This window comes from Aethina tumida, chromosome 7 (assembly GCF_024364675.1).
Source record: "Aethina tumida isolate Nest 87 chromosome 7, icAetTumi1.1, whole genome shotgun sequence".
Lineage (NCBI taxonomy): Eukaryota > Metazoa > Arthropoda > Insecta > Coleoptera > Nitidulidae > Aethina > Aethina tumida.
This window is the reverse complement of record NC_065441.1, coordinates 17,461,273-17,485,633: the sequence shown is the minus strand read 5'-3', so window position 1 is coordinate 17,485,633 and position 24,361 is coordinate 17,461,273. Positions and strand designations below refer to the sequence as shown.

At 29.6% G+C, this 24,361-nt stretch overlaps 1 protein-coding gene across 3 annotated transcripts in view; it reads right to left on the bottom strand.

Annotated features, from left to right (window-relative positions):
* Window positions 1-24,349, bottom strand: part of LOC109608958 (ras association domain-containing protein 10) — a 36,214-nt gene extending 11,865 nt beyond the window's left edge. The window contains exons 1-2 of one of the 3 annotated variants that reach the window (XM_020025523.2): window positions 24,246-24,349; window positions 6,829-6,863 (exon numbers count right to left, since the gene is read on the bottom strand). The gene's annotated coding sequence lies outside the window, so the exon portion shown is untranslated. Of the gene's footprint in view, window positions 1-6,828; window positions 6,864-20,881; window positions 21,072-24,245 lie in introns of those variants that run through there. The other 2 variants (XM_049970060.1, XM_049970061.1) reach the window with 2 other exon arrangements.
* Between the last annotated feature and the right edge of the window lie 12 nt (window positions 24,350-24,361).

Sequence of the window (24,361 nt, the reverse complement as noted above, 5' to 3'; positions counted from 1 at the left end):
ACTTTATTCAAATGTGTGAGGGGAAATTTCTTAAAAAAATGGTGGATGCAACACAACCTAAAATAATAGGGAGTAAAACAATCGATTATCAACAAGTTGTAGAAGGTGGGCGTGGTTTTAAAATGTGTTCACTGATATATGGGAATAAATCACGTTCGTCATAAATAAGTCTTCCGAACGTACAATTATTTTCAAAGCAGACATCGCACTAAATAACGCAATAGATGGAGTCTGCGAACGGCGAATTACACTTCATTATAATGTGGTGTACGTGTGTGTGTGAAATACCGGGAAAACGGGCATTATTTATCGGTCACACTTCATAAATCAAAGGAAAAAGTGGAAAAATACATAATGTGACAATGCCATATATGTTAAATCAAGTTTTTACTTTCGATAAAAGCTAATATATATTATGGTCTATTTAAGTAGTCGTTATTTTACCAGATTACGTAAATATTACAACTTATAAGTGGTTACGTAGATTTCAAATTGGTTCAGAACAAGAAGGTATGATGAAAATAATGTACTGGGTGATTCAGCTAATTGTTTATGAAAAACGAAAAAAGAAATATTCAATCTGAAATTGTTCTGTAGTGTAATTTTGTCTATTTTTCTAATATATTATTGAAAATTCTGTATTTATACCATTTTGTATTACATTATATGGTGATTTCGGAGTCTTTATGGGCCAATTTCAGTCGTAAAAAGTCAAACCCAAATGTAAAAATTTTGGGCTCTTTCTACGCTTATGAATGGTCAAAAAATTAGGTCAAAAACTAAAGGTTGCGACAGTCTTCTAACTAACATTTAAAGGTAAAATATGTCAATTGCGGCCAAATTAGCCAATATAGAGGCCAAAATTTCAGTACTAAGAATACTTCAGAATCGATAAAATTAAACGTTTAATTAATGTAAATGAGACACCTGCTTATTCAGATAAATCTTAATATTAAGATAAAAATGGCCATTATTTTTGATCTAATTTTTTTGCTTTTGACTATTTGCACGGTAAAACTACACCCTCCTCCATTTTTACATTTGTGCCGAAATTAACCCATAAATAGCCCAAAATATTAGTACTAAGAACATCTCGGAATCTTTAGAATTACTCTTTTAATGTTAAAAAAACTGTAATTAAAAAAAACACTCATTTTTTTGAGCAATTTTCTTTTCTTTTTACCATTTAGGAGCTCATAAAGAGTCTGAAATTCTTACATGTAAAAATTTTGTATAGGATCTAGCTTTACGATAATGCTATACCCCCATTTCAAAAATAAAACAACCGGTTATTTTTCAATCACAAAATTTTTATTTTTGGATCGAAATTAGCTCATAAACAGCCGAAAATTCCCATCAAATTGTTTCATTACAAAAAGGTATGATGAAAATAATGTACAGGGTGATTCACCTAATTGTTTATGAAGAACTAAAAGAAACTTCAAACTGAAATTGAGTTCTATAATATAATTTTTTTAATATATTATTTTAAATTCTGGATTTATTCCATTTTTAATCATCGGCTTCCTATATTCAATTATTTTTAAAATATTTAAATTTTTCAAAAATAGAGTGACTCTAAATGTTTATAAAAATGTAAAGAATGTTTTGTATGTGAAAATTGTTCTTCCATTTGAAACAAGAAACTTAATGGTTTTTGTTTTTATTTTTTATTTTTCATATTTTGTTCAAGGTTTAACAAAAATAAATCATCACTTACGGATTGCAGTAATGCATTTAAAATATTTTAGAAAAATAGCTTACCAACTAAAAAATTCGAACTGACCTTTGTTTTAATCCTGTGGAAACCGTAACACCAAAACGGCATAACAATTAAATGGGAATTTCAGGCTCTTTTTGGGGGCCTAAAAGAAGCTAGAACCCACCTTGAGTTTCTGGAATTGGTACTATGGAACCTTCAATTTTTACACTGCAGGAATTTTAGGCTCTTTACGGGCTTATGTGTGGTCAAAAAATTAATGGTTGTTTTTTAATTTTAAAATTTCTATGTACTGACAGTCTTATAACTAACATTCAAATGTAAAATATATCGATTGCGGCCAAATTACTCCAATGGAGCCCAAAATCTCAGTACTAAAAATACTTCGAAAACGATAAAATTAAACGTTTAATTTATGTCAATGAGAAACTGAGTCTACATACAAATCTTAAAAATGAAAAAAAAGCACACATTATATTTGAGCAATTTTTTTTTCTTTTGAACATTTAGCAGCTCATAAAGAGCCTGAAATTCTTATATGCCACACTCTCATTTCAAAAACAAAAAAACAGTTATTTTTCAATTCCAAATTTTTTATTTTTGGACCGAAATTAGCCCATAAACAGGCCAAAATTCCCATATAATTGAAGTGCTTTTCTCATCTCTAAATTAATCACTTTTCTAATTGAAAATATTATTATTACGAGCAGCGATAATTATATAAGATATTAAATAAGATTAATTAATTTTTGATGCAATGGTTAAACTTAAAGCAATAAAATGGTTATTCTCTTTAAATTATTATATTATTCATTAATATCTTCAGTGTTTATTTTTATAGTTAATGAAATAATTATGAAGTAGATAAAAATACAGAACTAATAATATTTTTCCTTGAGTTTTCTTATGAATATCATACACCTTCGGTACAACTAATGCAGTTCTTGCATTACACAAGAATATCCTCTTTATATTATGGCAGCCAAAAAAAGGTTAATTTCATTAAAGGTTTTTTGTAAATCGTCACATGTTTTGGAAAAAAGGAAAAATGCCACCGGTGAGAGTCGTTACGTTTTTATTATCTCTAGTGGTAATCAAGCAGTTGTGGTACCGAGATTATGATTATATTAAATTGTGGGAATCCAACGTTTGGATTTACACCAGTTGAAGACCTGAACTAGAATTACCACTGCGATGAGTTAGTTGTCCAGTTCTGGTTTCCAACGACGAAGAAAACAACAAACCCTTCGTAATTCTATGTAAACATCTCACCTGTTAATCACACGACCGATCGGGTTTATTTTACGGTTGGCTGTTAAAACTTTATTGAGCATTTTCGAGAGTTCACGCCCGTCAATTAATAAGTTTGATGCCACCAATAAATAATGTTGTCATAATAAATTTGTAGCGGTGATCGCGATTTTTTTCTGCGTCATTAATAGCGACCAAATACAGTTTTATTATTCAGTTCCATGCATATGGCTCACTTTGAATTCTGATTAAAATTTATTATTCCCGTGCTGTATTGTGTGGGCTCTTGTACAGTTACATAAGAAGTGGCGCGTCTCTACTTTGTTTGATGCTTGCTTGTTGCACTTTCGATGCTACATTGTGATCACATATTACTTTTTAACGCCGAATCGAAAAACTACAGAAGTACAAAACAGAAATTGTGCACCTAAACAAAACATAAATTAACGATCAGTTTCCCCATTAGACTGTGCAGGAAAGCCACATAAATTTAACGAACTGGTACGGAAACCAGATTGTAAAATAATTAACGTTTGCGTTATTAAGTCAATATGGGATGTTGAGAAACCCGATTCTGCCGGATATGCTAACTACCGACTGCGTAAGGCGAACTGCTCGAACTGCTCGAACTGCTCGAACTGCTCGAACTGCTCGTATCTCTATGACGAGATGCACACAACAAGCTGCAAATCGCAGATCTTGCTTCTGGAACGGAACTGGACACTTTTTCGTTTTGCTGCAAATGCAAATTGATCGCGGCTAAGTTGCTGCATCCTGAGTTTACTGTGCTAATTGAATCATTCATTATTTAAATATAATCTTACTAAATAAATTTCAATCTATTGTTTTATAATTTTAATAAAATTTATGAAACAAAATATTTTTTAATTAAATTATTATTCCATCACATTATTATATGTGAAATTATGTTTTAGTATATCTTTTTATTAAGTTTTAACAACAGAATTTAAGAAACACAAATCTTAATTTCAGATTTAAAATTTATATTTTAAATTATTCTGATTTCCTTCATTATAAAAATACACCTTTTGTACAATTTAAGAAATAAAGTTTTCATATTTATGTTCCCTTCTTGTAGAGTTTCAAAAACGAAAATTAATAATTTTATTTTATTTAAAGTCTAATTAAAAATTCAAAGTTTTTATATTTTTTTACAAAATTTAAGGTAAACAATTTCCCTGATTTTGTTTTATGTTCCTTAAATTACTTTTATTTCGTTTATTGTGTAGACAAAATTTAAATAAACAAATAACTTTTTATGACTTTTTGCAAAACTTAAGAATTAAAATTTTCCTAATTATATATTTTATGTTTATTCTTCAAATTACTATGATTTTCTCTCTATTGTATAGATTTTTTTTATGGCGTAATGCAAAATTAAGAAATACAATTTCCCTTATATTATGTTTTATGTTTAGTTTTCAAATTACCCAGATTTCTTATATTTTATAGATAAAATCTAATTAAAAATTTTTATTTTTTATGACACTTTATAAAATTTAAGAAATAAAATTTCTCTACTCTATTTTATGTTTATTCGTTTTGACTTTTATATTGTATATCCAATTAAAAATTCTATTTTTTTATGATTTCTCGCAAAATTTAAGAAATAAAATATGTCCATTATACTTTTTGTGTTATATTTAAAATTACTCAGAATTTTTCTATTGTATAGGTTCAATCTAATAAGAAATTTTATTTTTTACGAATTCCTGCAAAATTTCCTGAATTCTGAATTTTTCTTTTGTATAGGTTCAATCTAATAATATATAATATTTTTCAAATTACTCTGATTTGATGCAAAATTTAAGAAAATATTATACTTTTTATGTTATATTTAAAATTACTATAAACCTATTGTATAGGTTCAATCTAATGAGGAGTTTTATTTTTTACGAATTTCTGCAGATTTCTTATCTTAAGTTTTATGTTTATTTTATAAATTACCCTGACTTACTCATTTGAATAATCAAAATCTAATTAAAAGTTTTTAAATTCTAAAATTTAAGAAATAAACTTTTGTTAAATTAATTTTATTTTTATTACTCAAATTTATTGTATTGTATAGGAAAAACCTAATTAAACATTTTACTTTTTTAATCCTTTTATCTATAAAAATAATTAAACTAATAATGAACATTTTTCTAGATTAAGTCTACAATTTCACAATAAGTAGAAATTATAATCAATTTGTGTTAGATTAATTATAAATATAAACAAACAACATAATTAATTTTCTAAATAAAGAAATCCTTTACTAATCAACTTGTTAATGACATAAACAAATCGTTTGTACATGTAAAACTAATAAGAGAAAAACCGTGGTGAACAACCACTTATAATTGATTAAAAAATCCTAAATGTGTTTGTAATAAAATCAAAAAAAAAGAACTGTTTAATTAGAACATTAGCTTTGAATGCAACGTGAAACAGTTCGTTTTAATTAGTTATTTCAAAATGGAATTCTTCATACGAAACGTCAATTATATCTAATAATTGGATTAAAATAAAAATGATATAAACAAATATAATTATTACCATTCAATTAATAGTTGGCATGAATTATGTATTTTTCTCTTGTTACTTTAATTAGAAAACATTATCATTGTATATTATCGATGCAGTTTTCCACGTCAACAGAGTTGTATTGCACTACTTAATCATCTTACATAATAATTTTCGAGCATGACATCATTGACGAGCTATAATTAATAGGCCGAAATTAATCTGACAAAAATTTTTATGTACCAATTCAAATGGTTAATTGCTTTGTAAATGTATGGTGTTGCTCGAATTAATTTGGAAATGGATATAAGTAGCATCTAATGTGATAATATGTTAATTAAATTAAACATTCAATGTTTCACTCTATAAATCATTAAGCATCATTAAATCCAAACTTGTCTTGCAGGCTTTATCAAGATCTTGGCTTACAATAAAAAAAACTCGTCAACAAGTCGGACTTAACTTCAGCATCTCTAATGTATTTTGATGATGTCAGCTACTATACGTCAATGTCGAAAAATAAACCTTTTTGTTCATTTGGGTCATTTTTTTACATAAAAATAGGCAAATTGCTTTGTTTATCTTACAAATTGCTGTTGTCGTGCTGATAAATGCCACAAATTTGATAATAGTTAAGATTACGGAACAGGAATGTAAATTTTAGCCAATGTCAGAAAGGAAGGCCGCACAGAAATTGCATAATCATTGTTATATTCGATACGTCTATTATATAGCAGCTTGAAAGTTAACATTTTTCACATATCTCGAGTAAAACTCTGGCACATTGCAATTTGAATTCCCTCCAATGTCAATCTATTACCCTTTATCTCGATCGAATTAATTAATTTGCAAATTAAACTCGACTTATTAATTAACTTATCTATTTGCAACGAAAATATTCGACGTAATTTGATTAGTCCTGTAAAGTGGGCGCCTGTGTTGTACATGAATATTGTAATAAATTCATTAGCGTTTCAATATGGCAAATGCACAGGAAATGGGAATAATATTTACATTTAATGTGCACACAAGCATGAAATTAAACATTAATATGAATTGTTTCATCTGTACGATTTAATTGTTTATTATTTCCATGGCATTTGAAGAGGTTGGATTTTTGGCATTGAAAGTACCATTGTATGCAAAAATTAATTGTAAAAAAATGGGACAATGCATCGGGATAATTATAGAGAAAATTAAAAAATAAAATATTATTAAGTCAGGGTTAAAAGCAAAAATGGTTTGAGGTGTTTTGGTCGACTTTCCCTAACAACACTGATGTGTGAACGTAATTGTACCCAAGTGAAAATAAACTTGTAAGCAATACTTACATGTCGTACCATTCAAAGTGGTTTTCTTTGGATAACTGTAACACAAAAAATCATATAAATTACAAAATAATCCCAGACAGTATTGTTTGATATAAACACCACATGAGAATAAGAATACAGGTTTTAATTGTTGTGCGTTGAAATACTACAAGTAATTTAATTTGTACCTGCGGACTGTTCTAACTGTAACTTAACGCTTTTATTCCATTGCAATGATTTATCAGTCCACCATTATTATGTATTGAAAAATGCTTATTACATTAAAATACCTCGATAATATTTTTCTCACAGGACAATAACTTTTCTATCCACTTCTCATATAATTTATAAACGAGCATATTATGTAAATCCTTGTACCACTGCCATATGACAGGTGTAACAGTTTCTTGCAGGAATAATACGTATTCGGGGGATTTGCATAATATAAATAAATAGTCTAATTATCAATAATTGCACCAAACAATGGATAAGTAACAATTTTTTTTTCTGTATTTCTAGGTTTATGGATTATTAAATAATTGCTTGTAATGAGTGCAGGATATGTTGTTGATGGCTTCCTGGAGATACTCTCAATCCATAATCACTCTGAAAAGCCATCAATTTTGACCCAAGAAAAAAGGTTTTTCCAATATTCATCTTAATTATGTATTTTTATGTATATTTTAGCATTGAGAATAACAAAGTTATTGACCCCTTGAGATGCACAAAACTAAACGTATATAATGAAATTTTTTTGAAATAATAACTCAAAAACTCTTGGATTTAAGTATAACCATTCTATTTGCTATTACACGTTTAATTTAAAAATAAATTTATTAATAAGTCTAAAAATATACAGGATTTCCATTTCATATAACAAAGTTTATCACTTTTTTCAAAATAAATTAGAAAAGTAGTTCAAGTTAAGTTAAGATTGTTATAAAAATTTCAAATCAATACTTCTTTCCATTCTCCATGAATTGTTAAAGCATCTCTCTGTACAGCATAATTCTAAGAACATTTCATTTACACATTTAATTTAAAAATAAATTTATTAAAGTCTAAAAATATACAGGGTGTTCCATTTAATATAATATAGTTTGTGTCACTTTTTTCAAAATAAGTAAGAGAAGTAGTTCAAATCAAGTTATGATTTCTACAAAAATTTCAAATCAATACTTCTTTCCGTTCTCCATGATTTGTTAATGAATCACTCTGTACAGGATAATTCTAAGAACATCTTGATTAAAAATATGGTTATTATAAATACTAATATGTTATTAATGTTTCCCTAGACGTCTCCGTCAGTTACATTTCATTTACACGTTTAATTTAAAATAAATTTATTAAAATTTTAAAATATACAGGGTGTTACATTTAATATAATAAAGTTTATATCACTTTTTTCAAAATAAATAAGAAAAATAGTTCATGTCAAGTTATGATTGCTACAAAAATTTCAATTCAGTATTTCTTTACGTTCTCCTTGAATTGTTAATGAATCACTCTGTACAGAATAATTCTAAGAACACGTTGGTTAAAAATAAGGTTATTATAAATACTAATGTGTTATTAATGTTTCAGAAGTGATTCCAGGCTGCTCGTCACTAATTAGTATAATTTACGAAACTCAGGTTGTGTCCAGAAATGGTAAAATTCCAAGAACTTGATGTTTCCCAGAGCGTAGAACGTGCTCCTAAATAATAGATCTAATTTTTAGAGGAAGTCGTAACGTAAAGTGATTGTTTTCCTTAATTTACCCACTAACATGAGCATGTACACATGAGGGGCAATAAAACCGCCATCAAACCAAGGAATGGACAATGCATGAATTTTTAACCTATGACTCACTTGAATATTCACCGTGGGCAACGCAGTCTTCGTTTTTTTTCTTCCTAGTATTGTTCACGACATTGCGACATTATTCACAATCGCACAATCATTTCTTTGTGAGTGATTGATCATTGAAGATTGCCATTTACTCTCAGATGGAATACATTAAGAGCTAAATAAATAATCGTTTTGTTTGTGTGCATGTTAGTTTTTTCGTTGGTCAAATGTTAAAATTAATTTCTTGGAAAGACAATTTATTTTGCATACGTATGGCAACAGTAGAAAACACTCCTTAAAAATATGCAAAGTTCATGCCAAATTTGCTACGGGATCAGATATGACTACGTGACGGATAAATAAATTTCTTTCTTATTAGATTATTCCATCGGTTTTCCTAAACGCGTATTGAATGTACAATCGCAGAAAAAAATTACCAAACTAATAATTATTTTAAATTATCCATGAAAAGACAATCGTAAAATTGTTTATATGTCAGTTTCTTTGCTAAATAGAAAACGAAAGGTTGTGGAAGATGCTTTAAAAACAAATATACAATTATTATTTATTTAAATTAATAGACAAATATGGAGGCCACTTAAATATTAATTATATTATACGTCGAACTGAAGAAGTCTTTTAAAGGAAACAAGAAAGAAGCATTAGAACGTTAAGTTCAATGTAAGATTATTGCCACATTTTAATTGAGTTTTCAGCATCGTAAATAATATTAAACCTTAATGACAAGCTTGTATGACGTTTTTCAAAACAAAATAGGTTAATCTGTCTCCCACAGAAAATGACCATAACTAATCGGAAACATAATGTTTGATTATAACAGTCCACTTCTGCAATAAGGAATAAATTAATCTTAATTTTCATGAGAAGGTTCTAACAAGCCGACAAATAATTATAATCTTAATTCATTTACAGGCTGTTAAAACAAAGGCTGTAGTAAAATTCGGCACAGGTGAAGAACAATAAACGCGCGAACTGATAAAGACAACATCTGCAGAGTTGAATACACCTGTTTTATAAGCAAGGGGCAACCCCAGTCGTCTCCGTCAGTTGCATTTCCCTTCTGGTGTCATAGACTAATGAATGCCAACTGTTCCATGAACAAATCTTGACCGTTATGCCAACGACTTTATTGTACTACACGGAACCATTTACTTCGCTCGACAAGATGGATTTGCTGCGACGAAATCGTTTCACTTTCCCTCCACGTGATTTTCTTATTTGTTTAAACATCTATTTGTTTATTTAATTATAATTAAAATTTGTTACGACTGTTTCTTCAAAACTTTTTAAACACTGTTGTTAAACATAAACTTAATTTTTTTAGTTAATTGTGATTGTTTCTAAACTTAAGATCAAGAGAAATCAGCTGTAACCGTTTATAAACTTGATTTTGAAAAAAGAAATCATCTTCTTAATTCTCTGATGGTGAAAAAATGCCTTTAAGAAATATAAATCTTAAATAATAATAAAAAAATACTTTAACATACACCTCATTCTCTGATAAACTTTACTTATTTCGGCTTTTTAAATTATCACAAATTGGACTTTGTAAAAATAATATTACAAACATGAAGAAAAATAATCTCTTCTGACAGTTTTTAAATTTAAAGATGAAAAGGCTATCGACTGTTTTAAAATTTGAAGTCCGGGACAATTCTGTTGTATCTGTTTAGGCTAATTTTATATTTAAGAATAATTAAGATTTGTTACGACTGTTTCTTCAATATTTGAAGAAGTATCTGTTGTGACTGTATCCGATCATAAATTTGAAGATAAATATGTTGTGTAAAGGCACAAAGAGGCTGTATTTAAAGATAGAATGGAAGAAGAATTCGTTGTTAACTTAAGACATGTTTCTAAATTTAAACATGAAAAAGGTACTTTGTGGCTTTTTTAATTTAAAATTGAAGAAGAATCTTTTGTGATAATTTAGATTTCTAAACAGGGAATGGATTAATTAACTCTCTGATGGTGAAAAATACCTTTAAGAAACACAAATCTTAAATATTAATAAAAAACTACTTTAACATACACCTCATTCTCTGATGAACTTGACGATATTTGTTTAATATTCGAATTTCATAACAATCTTAACAAGTTAAACCATCAATCAACCTCTTAATCTTTAACGCCCACATAGTTAAGTTATTTCCAATACCATAAACTGTTACATTTCCTGAAAATCGATCAATCAAAAGTATAGTATAGTGAAGTAGCTGAACTGTCGTTTATTTTTCCAGATAATTAATAATTTATTAATTGCAAGATTAACATATTTGATGTGTAACACATAAACACAATGTCGCGGGATTTATGTCCGTGATAAATTTGAAACGTATTAGCAGTTCGAATATCAGAAAATCTGTAAGTGACATGTTAATGGTTTAATTAATGCGTTGGCTCGACAACACCTACTGTTTAAAAAATGCGAACTAAAATATTCAAAAGCATGTTGAAATAGCAGCAAATATGGCAATAATAACTCATGAGAAATGTTTAAATATTAAAATATACAGTTACATACGACTATCGTTTATTTTCGCCAGTTTGTGTACATTTATTATACGCCGGCATCGGTATTTATTACCTTGGGCCCATTTGATCGCAAATCATAAATCAATATTTGCTTAATTAAAACAATAAAGCAGTTTTTATATTAGACACGATTTATTGTTTTACGGCTAATAATCCGAATGAATTATAAACTTCAACGGATTTACTTTAAGCCATCCATCAAAAGCTACGTTTCCTGATTATAATAAAACCAGTGGGATTTTTATTGTTGATTTAATTTAGGTCGACCAGATTTTAGAACGTCGCAGATATGCGAAAACGAAATGTCACTGATGAATCCTTCGTTCAGCATCAGCAAAGGTCAGTCGATAGGAAAATCTCGTTGCAATCATTAAAAACAAATAAAAAGCAGATTAACGTTTCCTTAGTGATGCAATCAATGTGCGTACGTTTACGATATTTACGGAATATCGTAATGCAATTGAAATATCGTAGATCATCTCGGGAACGATGAAGTGATACCAGAATAATTGCCAATTAGGCAAGAATAAATGCAAATTGATTATTTTTATCGAGCAAACACGCGTATTTGCATCTAAACAGGGCCGTAGATCATGCATTTTACGACACGGAACCCTTTTGGCATTTTCAAATGTTAATTGTATATTTATTAACAATTTAATAAGCGTTGCTTACGACACAGTTTCTGGGATTAATTAAAAGATAATAGTTTTGATTTGGACTTTCAGTCTTCGGGCAATTTTCAAATTGTAATTTACGTTTGCTGGGAAAGGTTAAGTTTCAACATGAGAACCTCCAAGATTGAAATGCACGTGATTGCATTACAAAATAATACATGGTACTGCAACTGCTATTAATCTGTTAAGATTAAGATCTTTCAGGATATTAGTAATACACACCGCGAACAATTATTTTTAATCACTCGTGTTTTTTCCGTGTTTCTACGATCGACGTGCTCTAAAATTATAGAGTCGGGAAAAGGACGCTTCAGTTGAGCGAAGCAACTAACTGATTGGATGGATCAAACACCGACTTGGTGCTCTTAATTGTGCGTCTTTTCTCTGTGCCACCAACATAAATTATGGTCGCCAACATCCATAATTAAAAGCCGTTGTAAAATATATTGACCGACTCTGGCGATAGATGCCCATATTTGACGTTGTGTATAAGTCCGATTTTATTATTTATGTCGTAACAGTTCAGTTCAAAATATAAATAAATCGATCGGTATTAATCTAATTAGAGTTAAATTCAAATTATGGAATTTATCCGGTTCATTAGATCTAATTAAATTTCATGTAGCTTCGCAATTGAATGGCAGGTAAATAAATCTCCATTAGATGCCATAGTTAAGTGTTGTTGTGTTTAACCTAAATGTTATTGTGTTTTTAATTGTCCTACAACCATTTTAATTGTTAAAAATATTTAAATTAAACAACACAGGCGGGTTAATTAATTGTTAAGCAAATTGGCATGTGTTGCTTAGATCGTCTCAAATCAACTTTTTACCATGTTCCAGATACCTTTCGCAGGGCTAAATGCCATTAAGTGAAAATAGCATTTTGTTTACGGCATGTCATTCATAATTACTGTGTTACCTTGAGAGTGCTAGAAGTGTGCATTAAAAATATATAAATCAGGTATTTATAGTTATAGCTACAGTTATGATGCCGTGCAGAAAAATCAGGGCATTAGTCGCCAATAAACAATATGTGTAATACCATGAGCATTAACCATGAGCAAACATACTATTATTATAAAATATTGTCCATTAATGCGCAATTAAATAAACGAAAGGCGTAAATAAATTATCAAATGAAATCTCTGAATTTATTCACCGGCCATAAATTAATATATTCAATTATTGTGATAGGTTTGTGAGTAAATATACGACGATTAAATAAACGTGTAACATCCGCCGTGAAAATGTCCCACTGCGTCCATAAATTATCACACATCTATTCTCAAGTTAACCCAGATCTGTGATATAATTCTTACGAAACTGGTGCTTTGTGTTATTTTCGAATTGTCCATTGTGTTTTTTATTGTGTCTGACAAGGCAATCATATTTGTTTCTTCATGAAGATCATTATTTGGGATAATTGTGCATGTGCGAATCTTTCCTAATCTTTTGTTCTTTCGGCCCCTCCCACATTTTGTGCAATACTCTTTCGTTTTCGTTTTCGAGTTCGCACAACTCATAAATTCCGATGATCATTCGAAAGGTTCTTCTTCGGCGAAAAAACTCGAATGATTTATTATTAGGTAACGATGAGGCAATTAAAATTACGTAACGAACAATTTGTCCTTTTGAAAATTTACGGCACTTGTAAATCCCAGTTCGTGCGTTGGGAAATTGATGGTTTAAAAAGTCGCGTCCTTCGACGCAAAAATCAATTGCACGTTTCTTAATATTTATTTAGAATATTCCTCCTATGTCCGTTTAGATGTAGTAGGTTCGCAAACACGTTGGATTTAGGTTAACATGGAAATACTTTTAACAGTAGCATGTAATTGAGATTTATCTTCGTGTCAGTCTGTTTCTAAATCCGCGACCAATTTAATTACGGCTAATAAGCGAATTTTGATTTATGAAGTGTACGTTTTAATTGATTGTCAGAGAGCACGAAATGGTATGGAAATGTTTTTAATTGTGAATACTTTTACGTCGTTTTACAAGGATCTTTCAAGTTGTTTTGCCGTCTCAGTTCGTGGATTGTACAGTAAATTGACAAATATATTTTTCGAGTACAATTAAACATTTGTACTAAATGATACTTCAACAAAAAACGTGCATCAATCATTCGAATGTGGCACAAATCATCAAACATTTCAGGCAAAATAAAAAAGCAACAGTAAATCGAATCGATCGAATCGAATTGTTTAGTAATAAGTAAAGTGTCACACGCATGCCCTAATACCCCAAATTCACTTTCAGGTGCCCAAAAATTTCCTCAAAATGTTCATTGATCATTACGAAGGCAACGACATGAATGTAACAATTGTGTAACAATCCCAGTGGGCCATCCGAGGGGAGAACAGTGTGCACCTCAATTTGTTTACGAAGAAGGCATCATTCAAAACCGGATACAACAGTTGCACCATATGATACGGCTCGGCAGGTGTATTCGATTATTTTCAAACACTTGTCTATTCCACTGGCTAACGGACGTAATTAACCGACGGTTTTCGAATGGCTCCGCTTCTTCCATTACTCTGAGGACTTCCAGATTAAATGAGAAAGATGAGGAGAAAGTTAAAAAAGAACAAAGTAGGTTCAAAACTTGATAAAGTTTGACGCTACCGATAGATTTGGTGTTGCAATCACTTAATCCAAAGAGTCTGCGTTATGTTAAAGCAAGCAACGAATAATTTCACATTACTGACACTGTGAAACGAACAATTCGCCATTCTTCATTGCTGACAAGCAGCACAAAAATACAATTACAGTAACATCAAAGTAAAATGACTACGGTATAACAGAGTCATAGTTAAAATAAGCTATACAACCCATAATAAAATTGAACGCTGTATTTGCAATAAAGCCAAGGTAACAGATGTGATCCAAAGAATCTAAACAATTCTGTAACGTAGCAGGTTTCGGTTTATTAACATTTCGCTTTCATCAACATCCGTATTTTTAAATTGAGCAGTTTGTAAAAAATCTTCAGCTCCCACAGGTTCAATAAATCTAATTCAAATTATATATATATATAATGCCATATTTTGCAACCTGTATAAATAAAAAGAACCACTGCGAATGAGAAGAAGTTTTTCTGCTTGACAAAAAGTTACAAGTATGGTTGATCCCATTAACAGTCTTTGTTCTTGCACTTTTTCCATTTGGTAATGCCATTTCTGGTGTGAAAACTGTACGTCGAAACTAACAGTAATTCCGAAAGTTCTGATTTAAAACTGCCGACATATTACACACATGACATATGGCAGACATGCTGATAACAGATCGGATATAAACCTACCGACTACAGCAAGGCTAATTGTTCTTCGCCAAATAGGGAACAAGTATGCTAATATTTTTTCATTTGTATCTCCTTTCGTAATTTTCTTCCTTGGGATTTACGCTCCAATAACACGAATTGTTTCTATCTAACGTACCATACAGTCGTTGTTATTGTTACATCTGCCGGTTTGATGCACCAACGACTCACCAAGGTGCTGAATCTGTGTATTCGACGTGTGGTAAGTTCAGGTGCTCGAACCAATCGAAATTATTATATTTGTGTAAGTTACACCTGAAGTTCTGACGCACCGTTGCTTCCAGTTTCCTGTTTCCAGCGTTCAATGGGTAACCATAAAGAACGACCATAAAAATAAATTACAATCATTTCGCAAATTTTCCCAGAGACCCATTGAAACATTGGCCAAACGGACGGCGTGAAAAAATAACGGTTCCTCGAAACACTCCATGAATTCCACTGGAGTTACTGTACTATGACACAGGTTCGAGTAACAACGTCCCCTATTTGAATTTAAAACATTGCCCGTGTGACATATGGTTATTTTCTCACATGATTAAAAATTGACATTTATTTGTGTAATATTGTTTGACCAACAAACACATTTTTTCGTATTTTTAATTGTGTTATTTTTTAATTGGTTTATCTTTTTAAAAAATTCCTCTTAAAAATTATTGATTTAATTAATTTCTAGTATTTTTAAATAAATTACAAAATAGCTTGAATTCTCAGACACAGTAAAATTGCAAATATGCATTTAAATTGCTGTTTTATTAAAATCATTGTTTAACTAATCAATATTTATTAATATTAAGCATTTTTAATAAGGAAAAACAATGGTATAAACAATTTATTTAAATTGTACTCATTATAAACCCATTATTATAATTGAACAAATTGTTTCAACGTAAAAAATGTCAATGTAATAAATATGCTGAACTTTAACAGAAAATAAAAACAGATGTACAATTTCTCACGATATTTTACCCCCTTTCAGTACCTCAAAGTGGCATATGGGTACGGAATCTTAATAATTTACATAATATGTAGGGTGAGTATAAAAGATAGCCAATTCGAAATTACATTGTAGTAGTAACCAGTTTAGATAGGCGTATAATTATGACAAGAGGATACGTTTAACAGTACGCGAGTACTTACGTGTAGATTTTATCTGTTAGTGGGTAAATAAAATAGGAAAAATGTGGGAATAAGCCTTTTTGACATGTCAACTGTTCCTAGGAAGTAAAACTTGTTTGCTCGAATTGAAATTATGTTTGAAGCGTGGCTAAAAATCGTGCTTGAATTGCCATTGTATTTTCACGAAGTGATTGTAGTCTTTGTTCGATCAAACCCAAGGAATTAATTAATATTGTTAAGGATGTCGCACCTGATGGGGAATCAAGGCGATACAAAAATGGTTGTCGGTGCAACAAACCAATTAAGCACATGAAATCATCGCAACGTTGGATACCTTTCGAGATTATCGAAGCTAAACTATTTCCTTGTTACACGCAGCAAGGACAAATTACATGCCTCGGGCGTAAATCAACTGCTATTGTGGTGGAATCGGTGATTAAATTAAATTGTGCTTGTTATACATTTATTGTTGTTATTACTGGAGTTTCCTGCAAAACGAGGGATACGAATAACTTCTACTCAGGTGGTATTTTCTTGATAATGCAAATTACCGGAATGCAAATAACAAAAAAGGTTTACCACTTGTACAATCTTTAATAACAATGTGGAAATATTAATTACTTCTTTCATATATTATAAGTGTGGAATTTATTTAACAGCAGTCATTAAAATGCTGTTTTCGTACGGGGTGGTGGAACGAATGTGATTCAATACTCACGAAATATTATAAACATTCTCGACACGCGTTTCTCAATTCGCCTATTGGAACATAACCCAAATTCCAACACAACAGTACATTACCAAAATCTTTTTTACTAACGTCAGCCTGTAATAGATTCAATAAATTTCAATGAGTTTTTCAACAATAAAAACCTATTAATAGTCGAAATTATTATCGACGAACGGTATGTGACATTTGAAATAGAAGAAATGCAACTGAATACTTTTGATGATACCTATGGTTAACATTAACTATTATTGATTAATAAAATTAAATCACTAGATTTTACGCATTATTGCAAAAATTCTTGCTTAGAATAAACTCGCAACTAAAACAATAACATGAAGAAATTCATTTTATTGCTAGTGAAAGTGGTTTTTACGATCAATTGATGTTTTGAGATCGAATGTTCTAATTTTTTTCTCAAACTTTTTCTGACTTTTATTGATTTCGCCTCAGGATAAATTAATTATTAATTTTATTGTTTGGTTTTATTTTAACTATTTTTAATTCCAAAACTAGGTTAAATAAACACTTTTACTGATCGCAGAATGTTCAGTAATTTATTGCAGATGGAGTAAATGTTACGAAATTTATAAAATTAAGTTGTTTTATATTTGTTTCGCAGTCGAACTTCTATACCTGATAACTTGAACTTCGATTACTCGAATATCTTGATAACTCGAACTAAATATTTGGAACAAACTTCCATAAGTCGAATTTCTTCTGCCTCAGGTAAACCCCACGAAATTTTTCCTATTCGATGATACCTGTCTTACGCCCGAACGGCATTCCCTGTCAGCAACAATTGTAAGGCCAATTATCGATTGATTAGAATAATGCCGGAAACATTTACAAGTACATTTTATTATGGATTTTTCCAATTAAATGTCTCAAAGACAACCCCTACAATAGTAATAATTGACATTTTTGCATTAAAATAAAAATTTTACATAATATAGGACATAATAATAATAAAAATAATAATAATAATATTGATTGTTTACGTATTATAACATTTTATATGTTCAAAAAAATTATTTTTGATAGAGTATACTCTTTTGTAATATCTAGCTTAAATAATACATGATAAATACATTAATAACTTTCTTGTCTTGATACCTCTGGTTTTGTGGTAAATCATGGTTATAAGAGACTGTATTAAATCGAAAATTTCATAAATCTTTATCTATTTTTAAATAGATACATACAGAATATTACTGGCTTTTCAGAATAAAGTAAAATTGATTAATATAATAATAGAACATATACAAAAATGTTGCAAAAATAGACGAGAGGAACCTTCTGTTTATTAAATTTAATTTCAAGTTTCGTAGCAAGTGACATCAATTTAGTTATTTATAATGTAATACGGTGTACATTTTTAGATTATTAAATTTTTCATGTAGTTGAAAAGAATTATACCATGTCCTATAACTAAACCAAATAGTTTTTGAATTAATAATAGTTGATAAAAAATTTTGCATATAAATGGTCTAACTAAAATGTCGGTAAAGTCACCAATTTTGATACTGTACGATTCAATTTTAGCATACAGATTAGTATTCTCAAATTTTATACAGGGTGTTCGTTATTTGTCCATCTTAAAATATCAATATTTTTGTTATTTTCAATGGAATCATGTATGAATCATGCAAAAATCTTGTTTTACTATTATTGTTTTTAATTATATTGTTTATAATTATATTTCTTCTAATTTTAATAAAATTTACAAATGTAGAAATACAAAAATTTAAATTTGTTTACAAGTAATCATTTATGCGAACATTTCTATCTATTAATGTATGTTTTTTTACATTTTGTACTCAAGTTTTAATCACCATTTTCTAAAATGCTGCAATTACAGAAATATGCAAAATAATCTTTTTAAATAGAAATATCCTTTATATTATATTAAATCAGAAATGTAATCTTTAATATCATCAATGCATCTAGAATTATTAAATAAAATATAATGTAAAAAAATAAAACGATTATTACAAGGTTTCTGTAATGTATCAAAATAAATATGGGGAGAATTACTACAAAGAATGTAAATAGAAATTTTCTGTACATAAACTAATGACGAGATATGGATTTTGCTATGAAAATAATGCATTTCAGGAGCATTTTTTAAAGGTGGCTAGTTACCAAAAATTTTAACCAGTTACTCACTGTTACATTTTCTTCTTTTAGATTAGGACAATTAAACTTTTTTATTGAAGGCAAAATATTAAAAATAAATTATATATGGTGGGAGTAAAATTATTAAAATTAAATAAGTTGATATTTTTTAGCATTAAACTAAATTGTAACGGTGTATAATCATGTCTCAGGAAATATATTTACTTATTGAAAAATCCTCATCTTTATAATATCAGTGTAAGTATAAAAAATGGTGGCTTTCAATGTAAAATTATTCATTATTGAAATAATATATGATAATAATGGTGAAATGAAAGAAGCACGAATTTACGATCAGAAAATTATAGTGCTGCATATTGTGCATCGAAAAGAATCCATTTCTCCGCTTTGTGCCAGACGCATTACTCACGCAGGTATCATGTGTGTGATGGTCCAGTAATAAGCCCAACCGCTACGTCTTTTAGTACCATACAAACTCAACATATTCAGAAACTAGGAAACTACGTTCAAAATAATGTCGATTCGTAACGAAAGAACTGAAAGTCCTCCCGCAACGAATCCGATTGTTTCGCGTATCGACCGGAAACGGAAGCCCATTAACGACGATGGCCGTTAAGGAGCCGTTTATTAAATTGGAAGCGAAAGTCGGATCCGAGAAGATTCTCGACACGTGAAAGGGTTTCCTCTCCGGCCGACCGTTCAAGTCTCCCGGTTTCGTTCGATTATTTTTTAGGGCCCGCATAGAACTGGGCTATAATGTTATGTAATTATGCATCCGATTATTACAGGGTAGACACCTGCGTCGCATGTGAACGGTCGTTAATTCCGTTTTACCCTTGCAGGTTGAAATCAGTTCGCTATTTCTGTCGGGATCTTCGTAATGGTGCGTCTGCGATTTTTCGGCGTCGCACTTCGAAATGTCTACACGGCATTAGATTATCGATGATTCTTTTTTTTTTTTTTTCAATTCGCTCACGTACGAGGATATCTGAGAATTGAAATTGTGAATTCACTACGCGCACAATAACACTTTTATGTATAGGAATCGTCGTGTTACTATGAACAATGTGCCGGACAAAATCGAAAATTACGCATGCGACAAGCGGGATGTGAATGATGGAGATTTGACGTCCAAACGACCAACACTTGACTTCGAATTAGATAACTACGAAATCGTTTTCGGCCGTCACGATTTCACATCCACGAAATTATTTACTTGAAATAATTGTGATGACCCGTTAGATCCTTAAATCGTTTATATTGAAACAACGTCTTAAAATTTATTTATTACAACTTGTCAGTACAAACCAATCTTCCATATCGAATTGGTTACTTAAGTATTAGACAATTTTCACTTTTTTAATTATCTGCAATAAAACAAAGTATTTAAATGTTTAATGGCAGAATTATTTATACTAATTAAATAAATACATCATTATGTTTATAAGTCAGTATAAAAATATGTAAATGAAGAAATTGTTAAATTATGATCTATGATTTCAGAAGTATTCGTAATAAACTAAATTATAATTAATATTTCTTGACAAAATTTAATTTTTAAAAGACCACAAAATCGCAAGTTAATTAAAACATGTTTGGAAAGCGGAAAACGCAGGAAAATACTCCAATCGAACGGCAACAATTCATCGCGTCGCATCGCATCGCACCGCACACTGAGAATACAAATGCATCCATCCTTTATACTCACTTCAGCGGAATTCTCGAGCGCGCGATGAATAGACGAACGACGGAGACAAAGTGGAAGATGCACTGCACTCAATAATATCGTAGAAAATAAAATAAAAAAAATCAAATAGAGAGTAAAACCACACCGTACACTCGTGTAGAACAATAAACACGCACTGTATAGTACGCAGTGTGAATCACCGGACGGACGGACGGTAACGAACTGACAGTTCCCAACTCGAGCGAAGCTTTCAATGAAAAATGCCCCACCACAAGCTCACTCCAACACTTGTTTTATCCGTAATACGTTTTATGTCTAATCGTGATAATTATTTATGCGAAAATTTCGAGGCTAGGTACATTACTCTCGGCAGTGATAGTGATTTTGTCCTCCTTTTCGCTTCATAATTACGATCTCGTAATACCCATTTGCATTTTCTTTTGTTTTTTTTTCCTTAACGACGTCCTGTTGCATTCTTACATCGTCAATAAACACCATGAGCTTAAGTTAACTTAATTCATAAGATGTTAACTTGCTAATGTTTATCACTCGTTTTTGTTTTATCTTTTTCTGTTGTTAATTATACTCTAACGTCGAAGTATAAAATGTCCTTCAATAGTCTCATTTCTCCATACACTCATATTTTACAAACTAAGCTTTTCAACCTGATATCCATAATTACAATTGAAGTGTTAAAATCAACAAATTAAATAGAAATCTTTATTTGTACAACACACAGAAAAATTTCAGATTAAAAAATCACACTTGCATTAACACCTTTTTGTTTTTGTGTTGACCCATGAATGTTTTCAACAGTATTTACAAATGATTCCAACTCATTCTTAATGTTATTACTACTATTATTTGGTTAAATTATAAACTGAAATATTACCCGTTTTATAATAAAAAAATAAGCTTTTCATGCTTGTCACTGTTTAGTTATTTTAAATGTCTTATTATTTCGATTATATTATATTAGTCGAGATCCTTGGGCAATTTATAAATTATCAGTAATTCTTTCTATCAAAATAAGAAAAAGTTTAATTAGTTTATCTAGTTAAGTTTACATATTAACCGTAACTCATGTAATAAATAATAAATGAATTTTTAAATTCAAGATTTTTTTTTAAATAGAAGTTTCAAGGAAGTTGAGTGCACTAAAAACGTTAACGTATAAAATCAGGAAATAATTTTTTAGAATATTAACGGTTAGTGTTGTACTATAGACGATTTTCTAGACGCACAACGCAAATAATAATAATTATCTGATTTTTTCTCAATTAGTGCCATCCTGTGCGTCGTCAACGCAAATGATTTTATCGAATCGTAAGATATTCAGTCTACTCGTCTTATTAAATCAGTGTGATTCTCATATCCAGTTGTTTCAGCAGAAATCATATACAATTATAAATAGAATAACTAGCAGACTATCAATTAATCAAGTATAATGTTGCGTTGAAAACTTGTTCATTAACCGAGACTTAATAAACTTAAACGTACATTTTTTTGCTAATGAGATGGTTACTATTCTTTGTTCTAAATATTACTTTTTTACTAAATTATAATTATTATATTTACTTAATGATTTTTATCTTATGTAATCTCTATTAATATAATAAGTTAATCGTAGACTCAGGCCTAATTTTTTTTATTAATTTCATGTTTTTACCTCGTCACGAAATTATGATAAATATTGTAATCATCTAAACATCGGCATGTACAAACAAAATCGTTTTTGTTGGCATTTCTAACAGTTTAATGATTTAATTTAGTAAGAAAACACACCAATCAGTAGATGATTCCAACGCAAACAACTGCGTTAATAATTTGTATTCAAAGATTAATCCTACTAATTTTATTAACATCTCTAATAATCTTATTTAGTTATTACTTGTTAGAAAAAATTATAATGGTAAGTTGAATAACGGTTATAATGTTATAAATAAATTATATTGTAAATCTTCCCTGTTGAGTTTCTTATAAAAATACACAGCATGATTGAAGATTTATTTAAAAAAAGATAAAATTTTGCCAATTAAATTATCTGTGATTTATTGCCCATTTTTAATCTTTAATAGCATGAATTTTATAAATATTTGAAGTTATAATTAAAATAAAAACAAAATAATTATTTAACAGATTTGGAAAAAATGTGTTTCTTAACCAGTTATTTGGGAAGGTTAATCAACATCTAAATTATAGGTAATCAAATCTACACATTAACTGTATTATTATACGTCAATTTCCTAATCAAAAAGTAATTACCTAATTTTTCAAAAATATTTTCTCACATACTAAAGTTAGATTACAACTTCATATTGATAAATTTTGTAATTAGATACAAATGATTAACTTATTCTAAATTCCAGTAGAATTATATTATAATATAATTTTATATTTAAATTAATAATAGATCAACTAAATGTTTGTATCAAGAACACATGCGACTTCTGTGCAGCGTCTTTAAAGTAACCAGTTTTTTCTGTTTTATCTAATTTGCATTACTGCTACAGCATCGTAAATATAAAACTCCGACACTATTTTTTATTTCCCTCTGCAATAAATAAACAATTAGTTACACATATGTGATGGTTATGATAATTTATTATAGTTTATGATCCCAAATATTTAATAGATCTCAGATCAGGGTTAATGTCTTTTGTCGCGTAATAATAGCAACAAAATCATTCAAGGTTTCACTGAATCTGCTAAAACACGTTTTTGATATTATTCTTTAAAATCAAGGTTTACTCCGAATAAATTGGACAAAATGCATATTAGAAATTTAATGCCAGTGCATGATGTTATGCAAACCATTTTACACAAACATTGATCTATTCCCGACGATGCTGACGTCATCTGTTGAGTCATAGTAGGAACTATTTAGTACAAAGGAGTGTTGAAAACTGTTTTGGATAAATGGCATTGGTAAATTCATAAAACCCGCGACACTTTCTTTTTGACATTTAGAGGCAAGGTTGTCACGTTAGTCAAGTTTTGTCTTAGAAAATAATTGTTTGTCGCCAATGTTAGTGTTATATTTTAACATAAATGATTAAAATACAAATAAGGTAATAATAAAGTAAATTTAAAGTAAAGCAATTAAGAATAGTAATTAGTAATAAATATTTTCATGAATAAATATTTTTAAGAAATGAAAATAAAGAACTAAAATAAAATTTTTTGTCCATTTAATTGCAAACATATAATCTTGTAATGTGATTTATGTTACCTTATATTAATATTTTACTTTGATTTAGATTAACTTAATTTTCTAATTTCTGCTATATGATTAATAAGATTATAATTGTTATTCACTAGTCGTGGCAAGAAGAAATTAATAAGTATGTGGGTGTGTTAACTGAAAGAAATAGAAATTTCTTACCTGAAATGGCAAATGTCAAGACGGCGTTAATAATGAGTAGCGGCAACACCGCCGTCCTCCGCTAGCCAGAGAAGGCGCAAGAACCCGTCGTCGGTACATCGCGCATTGTGTACGCC